The 12,641-nt window shown below is 38.1% G+C and overlaps 1 pseudogene; it reads left to right on the top strand.

The window, feature by feature from the left end:
• Nucleotides 1-1,300: 1,300 nt before the first annotated feature.
• On the top strand, nt 1,301-10,680 carry LOC117929122 (annotated as a pseudogene).
• The last annotated feature ends 1,961 nt before the right edge of the window (nt 10,681-12,641 follow it).

Genomic DNA, 12,641 nt, shown 5'->3' on the forward strand with positions numbered 1-12,641 from the left:
CATATTACCTCCACTCAACAATGAAAAGAACAAATACGAAATGTTCAAACCATTTTCGGATGCCATTTCTTCAACCCTTCCACCATCCTACGAATCCTTGAAATTCAAAATCAAAACAAAGCCCAACCCAAAGATAACAACATATGAATCATGAAAAAGAAAGTGAGATTCTGAAAAAAGTGAAGAAGACAACCCAACCAATTTTGAATACTGCCAGTTAACAAACTATTCTAGAAGAACTTTGAGATTTTCTTCTATTTAATCACATAAAAAAAAAAAAAGGCCAAACATAACAACATATGAATCATAAAGAAGAAAGTAAGATTTTGAAGAAAGTGAAGAAGACGACCTAACTTGTTTTGAACACTGCCAGTTAACAAACTATTCAGGAAGAAAATTGAGATTTTCTTCCATTTAATCACATAAAAAAATTAGGCCAAACATAACAACATATGAATCAAGAAGAAGAAAGTGAGATTTTGAAGAAAGTGAAGAAGATGACCCAACCTATTTTGAACACTGCCAATAAACGAAATATTTTGGAAGAAAAATGAAGATTTTCCTCTATTTTATCAGATAAAAAATTATGGTCTTTTCCAAGTCATTGCCATGTGTGCAATCAAAGAGTTTTTCTTTTAAAATCTGATATGTCATTTTCATGGGCATTTTTGTCACTAATAGTTTCATATCCTTTTTGTCACTTATGCCACTTATATGAACCGAAGACCATTTTTTAGGCCCAACTGGGTTTAAAGCATAATTCTCTCTTTAATTTGAATAAAAAACAATTTAATTTAGCGCCTATCTATGATATCGAACCTTATCTTTTCAATAAGTTTTTAAAAAACACTACAAATTATGTAGTATTGCTTGTACATTTTAAAGTTTTATAATTTTTCTTTAATTTTATTTATATTCTTATAATTTAATTTTATTTGTTTGTACTTTTTACGTTGGTTTTATTTATTTGTACTTTGTTCCACGATTTAAATTTTATGGTTGGTTACGCGGTCTTAGCAGTTTCGTTTAATTTAATGTGAAATTGCTATTGACAGCCGCTTTTTTTTTTCTTATTATTTAGAATCCTAGACTAAAGAAAGAAGCTCTCGAAGATTTTAACAATTCAAAGATGCTTTGAAGTAATCGATTATTATTTGGAAAAAGTTTTGAAGATTCGATGATGATTTGAAGGATTCTTGGATGGTTTGTTTTCGAGTGATGGGTTTGAAATCCGCCAGCAAGTGGACATGCAGTTGCCACGTGGCGACGCATGAAACCTGTATCCGTTGCTTGTTTCTATTCGTCGACTTATCGTACAGAGTTATACAATAATCAACAGATTCTGTGAAGTGTTTGGCTGTGAAGAAAATCCCTAAATTCCACATGGAAAAAAACTCCCAAGGTATGGTTTCTTCATCATTAAACCATTAATTTGATACGGATTCAGTGCTGGAGTTGAGTTTGATTAACTATTTTTGTGGGGTTTGAAGATAAGCAAGAGATGGATCAGCAAAGAGAGCAGCTGGGTAAGGAAGCATCTGAGGTTAATGCATTGAAACGTGTTTCTGATGATATCATCCCTCACATTCTCAACTTGTGAGTCGCTTGGCTTCCTCTTCGCCTCTTCCTCAAGCTGTGTTTTATCAGCATATGAAATGCAAAATTGGAGTAGCAGTTGTGGATTTTTCAATCATTTAATTTCAATGATTTTTGTGCATTTCAATCTCTTTGAATCTACCATTTGAAATTGGTGGGTAAATTTTATGTTTTCAGTAAACTTGGTTCATGGAGAAGGTACAATATTATCCAACTTGATTTTTACTCTTACATTATTTATTGCCTATTTGACAGTGGAACAGATTGTGAATGCACCATTATGTCCTTCTAGGGAAGGTAAGGGATCAATTCTGTAGTTTAGACGGATCAGAGGAGCCATTTCTGTTACTCTAAAATGGAGATGCAAGGTGATTATGGTAGAACCTATAGTGATTGGAATTAGTCCTTATTATTTTTATGACAATTATTGGGGCTGGAGATAGATAAAACCACAACAGCTGGTTCTTTCCTTAGGTAGCTGGTGGATCATTGATTTTGTGGATAGTACTGTGGAAAATGCACAAAATGAGGTCTTAAGCTACGATTAGATTTATTTGATAAAAGGGAAAGTAGCAATAGTGTTGTTTTTATTGGGTGGAATTTAGTTTTTTGGTCTTGGTTTTTTGCCTTAATGATAATGCACTCTTGCTCTCTTGTTGTAGCCAAACATGGAGAAGTTGGAAGGCTTGAGGACTGTTGGATGGTATCATGGTACTATCAGTTCAGATGAGCCCATGGTAATGGAGGTGAAGTCCTGTTATATGTGTGTCAATTGGGTTATTGCAAGATATGTTTATCTCTGGTATTCCCTATTCCCTAGTTAACAGTGGACTGACCACTTGTAAGTTCCTCATAGATCAAAGCCTTTTGTAGGTGTCTGATGTAAATCTTTTGGCAATGTGATTTGTGTAGTCAATTCCCTTTTTTTTTTCCCTTCATTCCAGCAGTAGATCCTTGGGATTTCTATTTTACCTATGTTAAGAAATCATGATCCATCCACAAAGAAGCTGCTGACTTAGGACCATAGTTTTAGGTATTTCATTTCAGGACACTACAGTTGAGGTATCGAGCCTTCTGCTGTACTTATGGTGTCACAGTTCTTTGCATAGTGGAAGTTAGTTGGTAGACTGTTCATTGAATATTTGGGTTAACATGCAAGATGTTCACTGAATTGCACAGGAGAAGAGAATGAGTTTAAAAAGGACAGGTATCCATCAGAGTTGCAGATAAATGAGATTACAAATCAGAAAAATTTGGTGGGAAAGTGTAATTATGAGCTGCTTTAGTAGTTCTTGGTGGAGCTTGCCTTATAACTTATTATTGCCATCAAGGTATGCAGTAATAGTTGATATGATTGCATCTAAATCGAACATTGGAGAAGTTAGGATTGAAGGGTTTCTGTTGAAGCATTTAAGGTTTTCCTAGGAGCATTCACATGAGGAAATGTATGCAGGTGCACTCTTAAAAATAATGGACATGAAAGGCTTGTGGTGATTTTAGTATAATCTGGTGAGAGATGAAACTAATGCTAGAACTTCTTTTGCATGGGTGTGATGAGTAATAGCTGGCATTGTGCAGGATATCATGTGATTTGACAAACCATGTTTTGCAGTTACCCTAGTGTAATTGTAAAAGCAGAACAAAAGCTTTAGAGAGTGGTCTGCTTATTGAATTCTTATCACTTGGTGTGCCTGGAAGATGATATCTCTAGACTTTAGGATAGTTGAACAATGTTTTTCACTAGGTCTCTTTGGAAGATACCGTAGTCATAAAGTGCGTCTGTATTCTGGACAAAGTGGTTTGAAAGGTTTCACAGGTTCCTTGAGGTGTTTGTTTTTCCTATATATTTTGTAATCCCTAATTCCGCATCAAATACTGGATTTAACTTGCAGGTGTAGGTGTCGCTTTTGTTTACATATCATGTACATTGTATGGGTTGGGGATCCAGATTTGAGTTTTCTTTATATTTCCTACTTTTTCATTGTTTGTTTTTCGCAAGATTGTGGGAGAGTTTCTTCAGGTTACTGAGACTAAAACAGAAAATCTATGTGGTTTCAGGTATTAGATATCCAGAAACTAGGGTTGAAGTCATTGGGCCTTTGTGGCGCTGTAACTATATTGCAGGATTGCTCTGTAAATTAAATTCATACCATTTTCCCCTTCCACCATGGAGTATTGCATATGCTTGAGTTAGTGTTAAATACAATAGTTGGTAGTTTGATGAAATAGCATGATACCTCAACGGCCTTTTATGAACACAAAATGTTTTAGTTTTATGGTTTCCATATCTATCAAAATGCATCCATTGGTCACTACTTAGCTTTCCCCTTAAAATTTTTATCAACTATTTCAGATATGGGGCATGTGCTGCACCTCGTGATTTTGAAATCTATGCTCCAGATGCAACATTTGAGGACCCACTTATGTGCGCTCATGGGTATGTATGTGTATTACTTAACCTACCTTTAGGTGAAATATTAGATTATTTTATTCACTAAAATCTAGGATCCATCAATTAAACTGTCTCCTTCACGAGTCCTTTTCTGGACATTAAGCTGCTTGGTTGTTCTTATACATTTGTTTCCACAAAAGAAAAATCAGAGAAAAGAATCTTTCTTTCAGATAAATGAGAAGGCATTTGATTTTATTTATAAATATTATATAAAAATGTATCTGCAAGTGTTTGCATAATTGAGAAAAGCAGGACTGGTATATCCTGCACAATTCCTGGAATTGGCACCTGAAAAATATAAAAGAGGCTAGCCTTCTGATCATTTTAAGGAAGTTCCTAATCATTATCTCAGAATATCAAAACTCTTCTGCTGAGGAAATCAGTTCAAGTACTTAGTTTCCTAAAGCACCAAGTGGATCCCTTAAGATTAGAAAGAATGCAACATTGGTTGATAAATACTATTGAGAGGCAGAACCTAAAATTGGTTTCAGAAAGTCCTGCTACTACCGAGCATCAGGAAATTGGTACTTTATTAGGAAAGAGTTTCCTAAATAAAGGATATAATATTTAATTATTTTAGAGAATTTTCTTTTAATATATAGGTTAGTAATTTTGTCCCCCATTCATCTTATGATGGTATGCCTTATAACAGCAAATGCTTGACATTTCCATCATACTGAAAGAAACCTCGGTGTACAACATCCATGCATTCTTTTTCTGTCCTTGCAACAAATGCTTTCATAAACCCGATTGATGGTAGTTAACCAAAACTTGTAAATGGTGCATCAGCAAAATTCCTCATGTTTAAGCTATGTCTCAAGAGCACAATTTGCCATTGCTTTAGAGAAGCTTCATGTGAATATCAATAATCTCTTCTTTGATTGGTGTATTTAACTATTTCTGACTAAAATCTTTTTCCACCAATATTATTACTAGAATTGAAGCTCCATATGAATCTTGATAGTCCAATTTCTAATTAACTGGTAATTAGCATCTTTCAAGAGTAATTTTTACTATTGGTTGCAGAGTGAAGCAGATTAAATCAGCATTCTATTCGCTTTCCAAGGTTGTATGAACTTTACCTTCAGTAATCTTTTCATTCATGTTATTTAATTCTTCAAGACTCCCTTATTTGGATCTGTTGCACTGACTTATAGAAGATATTCTGTTGAGGAAGAGTTCTGCTCTTGGGCGTCTTCTTCTATTAAAAATAATTTTGTTAAATAACCAGGAAAAAGAAGAAAACTATGGTTGAATGTGTTAAGTTGATCTGAACCAGATTCATTGTTTTTTTTCCCACTCTATGAAAATAGCCAAGGGACTAGAAATGACCACACATGTGACCTGTTGGAGCATGTTGATACAGTTTGAAAGAATAATACATTGATTGTTAGTACTGTGTTGGAATATTCAAAACAATACATTTTTTTTGATACGTAAACACAAATATATTAGCAAAGGCAAACGCCGCAAGGTACACAGGGAGTATACGAGGCGACGACGGCCTCACAACAAAAGACCAAAAAACAAACAAAAAAAAAACCCACCAGCCCTCAACTGGAGGCTAGCCACTCCAGGAAACCTATAAGGGAGCGGGACTCCGCACCATTATACAACTTTGCCCACCCCCACAAATTACAAACAAAAGAATATTTAATTTTCTGTATAGCAAGCTCCCCCCCCTAAATGCTAATCTATTCCTTTCTTTCCACACCGTCCAAAAATAAATAACGGTATGGATCTCCAAATTCTCTTCCTCTTTTTGCCCACAAAGAACCCTTCCAGCTGATAATCACCTCCTTTACAGTTTCTGGAAAAACCCACTGGGCTCCAAACAGGCTAAGAACCATCCCCCACAACACTCTAGCCACTGTACACTGAATAAGAAGATGATTTACATTTTCCTCCTCACTACCACAAAGGTAACACCTGTTAGGCATTTGCCATCCTCTCTTTTGAAGCCTATCAATAGTAAGAACCCTCCCCCAAGTAGCTTCCCATGCAAAAAACGCTAACTTGGAAGGAACATTCTCCACCCAAACTCCTTTTTTGGGAAACATAGGGGTGCTATGGCTGGTCACCAGCCCATACGCATCCTTGACTTCATACTTCCCATTTTTTCCCCCCTTCCATACGGCCAAGTCTTCCTCCAAGGATATTCTTTGACTTCTTAAGATTTGTAGCAATTCGTCAACCAGGGTCAGCTCCCAATCATTGAACCTTCTAATAAACCTAAGGTTCCAGCCTCCTTGGCCAGCAGACTGGTCCCATAACTCCCCCACAGTGGCACTTTTTTGTGCAGCCACATTAAAGAGATTAGGGAATCTCCTGGCCAGCCCCACATCCCCACACCAAGTGTCCTTCCAAAAACTGATTTTGGTGCCTTTTCCAACCTTAAAAGCCATATTGTTCCAACACCAATCTGCTTCTTTCATAATATCCTTCCATAGCCCAACACCAAAAGCCCCATTTGCTTTTTTAGTTCTCCACCCAAATTCCTCTTGCCCATACTTTGCCACAAGAACACGTTTCCACATCTCCTCCTTAGCATGAGCAAACCTCCATACCCATTTTCCAAGGAGGGCTTTGTTCAAGAAGACTAGTTTCCTCAAGCCAAGCCCCCCCTTCTCTTTGCTCACACACACCCTCTCCCAACTGACAAGGTGAGCTTTCCTCTCCAAACTTCCCCCTCCCCACAAGAAGTCTCTTTGCAAATTTTCTAGTCTTCTCGCCACTGTCTTAGGCATACGGAATAGGGACAGCTGGTATAATGGCATGCTAGCCAGTGTACTCTTTATAAGGGTGATTCTACCACCCTTAGAGAGATATTGCCGCTTCCACAGGGCTAGTTTCCACCTCATCCGTTCTTCCACCCCATCCCACACGTAGCTAGCTTTATTTGGCGCACCCAGGGGCAGCCCCAGATAGGTTGAAGGCAGCTGCCCAACCTTGCATCCCAATTCCACAGCCATCTCCCGGATCTCCTCCACCTCCCCCACTGGAATAATTTCGCTTTTAGCCAAGTTAATCCTCAGCCCCGAAGCAGCTTCAAACCAGCATAGGGTCCAACTCAAACAGGTCATATCTTCTTTCTTAGCCTCGCAAAAAACTATGGCATCATCCGCAAAGAGGAGGTGAGAGATGCTAACAGCCTGCCCCCTACCCCTCTGGATTCTACATCCAGTGATGCAGCCCCCTTCCACAGCCCTTCGAATCAGAACACTCAGCACCTCCATTCCCATGATAAACAAATATGGAGATAGGGGGTCGCCTTGCCGAAGTCCCTTAGAGCTAGGGAAGAAACCAGCTGGCTCCCCATTTACTAAAACCGAGAACTTGGCAGTCGATATGCAGCTCCATATCCACTCCCTCCACTTAGTCCCAAAGCCCATTTTCTCCATTACCCTCATCAAAAACTGCCAATTGACGCTATCGTACGCCTTTTCAATATCTAGTTTGCAGATTAGGCCCTTCTTTCCTTCTTTTTTCCATGAGTCAATCACCTCATTTGCGATTAGAGACGCGTCCAAAATCTGCCTTCCCCTTACAAACGCATTCTGGTCATAGGAAATCACTCTATCCATCACCTTTTTAACCCTATTGGCCAACACCTTAGCCAATAGTTTGTATAATCCGCCCAAAAGACTGATCGGCCTGAAGTCCCCAGCTCCTCCGCTCCTCCTTTTTTGGGTATCAACACCAAGAACGTGGCATTGAGACTCTTGAGAAAGGTGTTATGTTCATGGAATTCCTTGAACATCTCCAACACCTCCTCCTTCACAAACTCCCAGCTGAATTGCCAAAAAGCTCCCGTAAAGCCATCCGGACCTGGAGCCTTGTCCCCATTCATGTCCATTAGAGCCGAGTGGACTTCCTCTTCCATGAATGGCAGCTCCAAGATGTCCGCCTCTTGTTGGCTAATCTGATTCAGATTTAAACCCCCTATATCTGCCTTCCACTCCGAGTCTTCCGTTAATAACCGATGAAAGGCGTCTACTATCCCGGTCCTAATTGCATTCTCCTCTGACAGCCAGGCCCCCCTGATTTTAACTCTTTCCATGGTATTCCTTCTTCGGTGCGCGTTTGCCATTCTATGAAAATACCCCGTATTTTTGTCCCCTTCTCTTAGCCACAGCTCCCTAGATAGCTGCCGCCAGTGAGTCTCTTCCAGCTTGACCCACTTAGCATATCCTTCTTTTGCTTCTTTCTTTCTAGAAAATTCCTCCTCAGACAACCTCCTCTCACTTTCCACTTGGTCCCAGTAGTCCACTTGCTGCAAAGCAGCCAGTTTATTACTCTCCAAATTCCCAAACACCTCCTTGTTCCAGATTTTTAGGTTTTGTTTAATTCCCTTCAGCTTTGTTGCCAATTTATAGCTAGCCCTACCACTAACCGACATCCCCTGCCACCAACTCCTCAATAGCTCTTTAAAGCCTTCCACTTTTAGCCACATGTTCTCGAACCTGAAAGGTGAGGGGCTTCTTCTTTTGCCACCCCCTCAATTGTAATTGGAAAGTGGTCTGATGTAGGCCTAGATAGCCTCTTCTGAGTCACATTGCTGAACTGGTCAAGCCAACTGGAAGAGACCAGAAATCTATCAAGCCTTGCCCAGGCTTGATTATGAAGCCCCCACTCCACGTGAAAATTCCCCCTTGAAGGGGAAGATCAATGAGCTCAAGGTCACCCATAACCTGAGCAAACCTCCTCATAACTGAGGTCACCCTCCCTTGCCTGCTTCTTTCTCCTTGCGCGAGAATAGCATTAAAGTCACCCCCAACACACCATGGATCACCCCAAAGACCTCTCACTGCTCCGAGCTCATTCCAGAAACACTCCCTATCCTCTTTGTTGAAGGGGCCATACACACCCGTGAACACCCATATTGCCCCATTTTCCACAGTTCTAAATTTACAAGAAACTGAGAAAATGCCCTCCTCCCACTCCAACAATTCCAAAGACCTTTTGTCCCAACAAACCAATACACCTCCAGCTGCACCAGCAGCTTCAATAGATCTCCAGTCTAAGAATCTCCCCACCCCTAAGCTTTTCGCCACCCCATCAGTCATTAACTGAATTTTTGTCTCCTGGATACACACCAAATCCACCCTCTGTTTTCTAATTACAGACTTAATAATCCTTCTTTTATTGACGTCATTTGCACCCCTCACATTCCAGCTCATCAGCTTGAGGTTCATTAACCCAACAGCAATTGGCCCCCTCTATCTTTCATGAAATTATTCTTCTTTTCCTTCCCCTTGTATTTGACTGAGCATTCTAAATTTTTTTTTTTTTTTTAATATTCAAAACAATACATAAATGCATTAAAGTAAGTTGAAGCTGCTATTTGATATGCTAAAGAACATGGTTTCTTTGTGACTCTGTCTAGCATCTCTAAAAAAGTAATTTTGGAGAGTGTTCCATATATACTCCACTACCAACTTCTATTCTAGAAGCATTTACTTATTGTTAGGCACAAGTCCTGTGTGGGAACTTTAGGATTTGAAGAAACTTATTTTCCAAATGGCAAAAAACTTTGTTCTACCATAATGAGAAACTTCTTTATCTAACTTTCAGGTATTTAATGAATCAAAAATTGTGGAATACAGCATCAAAGAAAATCTAATTTCACCTGAAAAGACAGAGGTTTGAAATATTCTCTTCAACTTGCTTCAATATTATTTTAAGATTGCAAAGATTCTCTTTCTCTTATTCTTATTTTATGTTTGATTCTTGCATATAGATTTGAATTCTTGATAAACTGAATTCAGATATTAATGGACAACAAGCAACACTATAAGTTCTTGGGAGAGGCATAGATATGATATCACTCATCAAGCTGCATGTTGAGGGAGGCAAAGTCATTCGCCATGAAGACTGGTATGCATCAGTCTGTGTTATTTAATTCTGAAACAAAGTGTACATTACTTCTATTGACTTGCTCTTTAAAAGGAAACAAAAGAAGGGGAGGGGGAGGGGAGGGAGGGGATAAGTTATGTAGGGCTTTCAAATCCAAGGTCTGTAAACCTGTGAAACCAGGCCTCTCTACTTGTTTTACTATTCTGCAAACACAGTAAGATGTGTACATGATTCAAATCATATGTTGGCTCAAATGCACTGGACTTAACTAATAGTATAAATGCTTAAAATGAAAAACATATATCCAAACTGGACATCATGTGATGCTAGTCTAGGTGGTGAGACATATATAAGTAATGAGGTTCTGTGTTTTACCATTTTTTATTTTCAAGAATGTTGATTTTCCATTCATCCTAACTTTAAGATGATTAAATATTTTGCTGCATTAAATGTGTTCAGGTGGGACAAAAAGCCCCTGTTGAACAGAGAGACAGCTAAGCTGCCATTGGTTGGCCGAATTGTGGAAATGACTCGCAGGGGTTCAATGCTGGTAACTCATGTGATGATGAGGTTTGGGAAGGATCCAACCGTGTAAACCACTTTAAAACCAAAGCCAGAGATACAAATTGTGTTTTGTTCATGCTTAGGTGTGTGTATTTGTGTAATCCGTGTTTTCTTCTTTCTTAGGGATGATATATAAGTGAAACATTGTGCAACTCTGCTTATGCTCATGATTTACAACTTTGGCTAGGTAAATTTTTTGGGCTTTTGATGAACCTGAGATTGTCTGTTGGATTTTCTTTGAGTTATGGTTATCAACTTTCAGTTCTTGTTTATAAGACAATGTATCTTTTAGCCATTTTCCACAAGGCCCTTGCTTCATGCTTGGGAAACTAGGTTGTGGAAATTGTTCTAGGTATGATATCGAGTTAGAAACCCTAAGCATAGTTCCTACTTCCTGGAGAATTCACATTGCTAAATCTTAGTAAAAATCTGCACTTGATTAAAATTGACAGAAATTAATTTTTCGAGATGACATTGTTAGGACATAGCTTGGACATTCTAGCTTAGTTGACAGTTAAGACTGTACCAGTCCCTTTGAAAGATTAATAAGAAAGGATATAAATGCAGCAATGTAAATAATTCTGGCTTTACAATTCAAGAACAAGCTTTAAAACACAAAAGATTCTTTTAAATAAAAGAAAATGCAAATGAGGAAATAAGGATGCAGAGGAAAAACAAGCCTTAGGTCGATTTAGGGGAATTTCAAGGATGCAGATATAAATACTAGTGATTGAGCTTTGAGCTTTGTTATACAGCCTGAATGAGATTTTAAGTCTGTTCAGTATATCTTGGAATTTCAAGAAAGAAGTTGGGACTTCAAGAAAAAGAAGAGATAAGGGTTGATTTAGGGGAGAAAACCTCGATCCAAACGATAGGAGAAAGAAAAATAGACTTCTTAAGAATAAAGGATTCTACTACAATAGACTCGATACTATCAAAAGCAGATCAATCACAATATATCATATATATATATATATACACTTTGATCTCATTGTTTTGTACCTAATTTGTGTTTCTTTACTTGATAGCTTGGTTCCATTTTTTGTATTTTGGTTTACTTTAATTGTACCCTGGTCAGGATTACAAGTTCTATAGGGAGGGCATGGTAGGTATTGGAGCCTAAGTTTTGAGAGATGGAGATGGAGATGGAGATGGAGATGGAAAGTGAAGAAAGGTAGAGTTATGTAGAGCATAGAATGAAGCACAAGTACAACAGATATGAATTCATGATTACAAAAGCAAATGATTGAGGGATCCAATGCCCATTGTTGGGTGGGGCATGGCTGAAGTGAGATAAAAAGATGACTCAATTATGCACTGATTATTGGGAGTTTCAGACTTGAGGCCACCCTTACTTCGATGAAAAGAAGAAAAAGGCTTTTCAAGCAGAAAAGAGAAAGAGTTGATGCTGCTACTGCTACTGCTACATGCTACATGCTTAACTCTCTTTTCCTAAAGACTGCAAAAGCTCTTGCTGTGGAAACTTTGTCTCCATGCCCAAGCTTTTCTAAATATGCCAGTCTTCACCCTTACCTTTGTCGTTGCCTTCGAGAGAGAATTTATATCTCAAAAGAGTGTACAAACGAGAAGAAAAAAATTAAAAAAAGTGTGGAGATGTTGAATACTTTACTGCATTTATTGCCCTTTGAAAGAACTCGCTTTTGTTGGGCTTTGCTTTTCGTGTCTTTTCTTTTATTTCGCTTTTTTCAACCGTAATCATTCCTCGATCATGCTCCTCAGATCGTAATCCCAAGACGGCTAGCTTTTATCTATATATTTTTCCCACAAAACAAGTGAGAGAAGGAGACAAGGAGAGAAGGTTGATGGTTATCATAGCACCAAAGGACCCACCCCTCCCCCCAAATAAAGTTTATTATCTTCTATTTCCTTCTTGATTTATTTGTTAAGCCCTCTTTTATTGACATAAGGCCTCCTGAAGATTGATTTTCATATAGTATTAATATATTCATTTAAAAACATAATATAGAGCACCTTAAATTCTCTCCTTTGGCCAATAAGTTTGTTTAATGGTGGGAAATTTTATTTATGCATTTTGATCGATGAAAAATATTTAAGAGTATGTCGGACCATAAATTTCTTATTTCAGATAAAGTTAAGACTATATTTGATTCCTGGAAATTATTAAGGAAGGACAAAAATTATTAAAGAAAAT

The sequence above is a fragment of the Vitis riparia genome, chromosome 13 (genome assembly GCF_004353265.1).
Source record: "Vitis riparia cultivar Riparia Gloire de Montpellier isolate 1030 chromosome 13, EGFV_Vit.rip_1.0, whole genome shotgun sequence".
In the NCBI taxonomy this organism is placed as follows: Eukaryota; Viridiplantae; Streptophyta; class Magnoliopsida; order Vitales; family Vitaceae; genus Vitis; species Vitis riparia.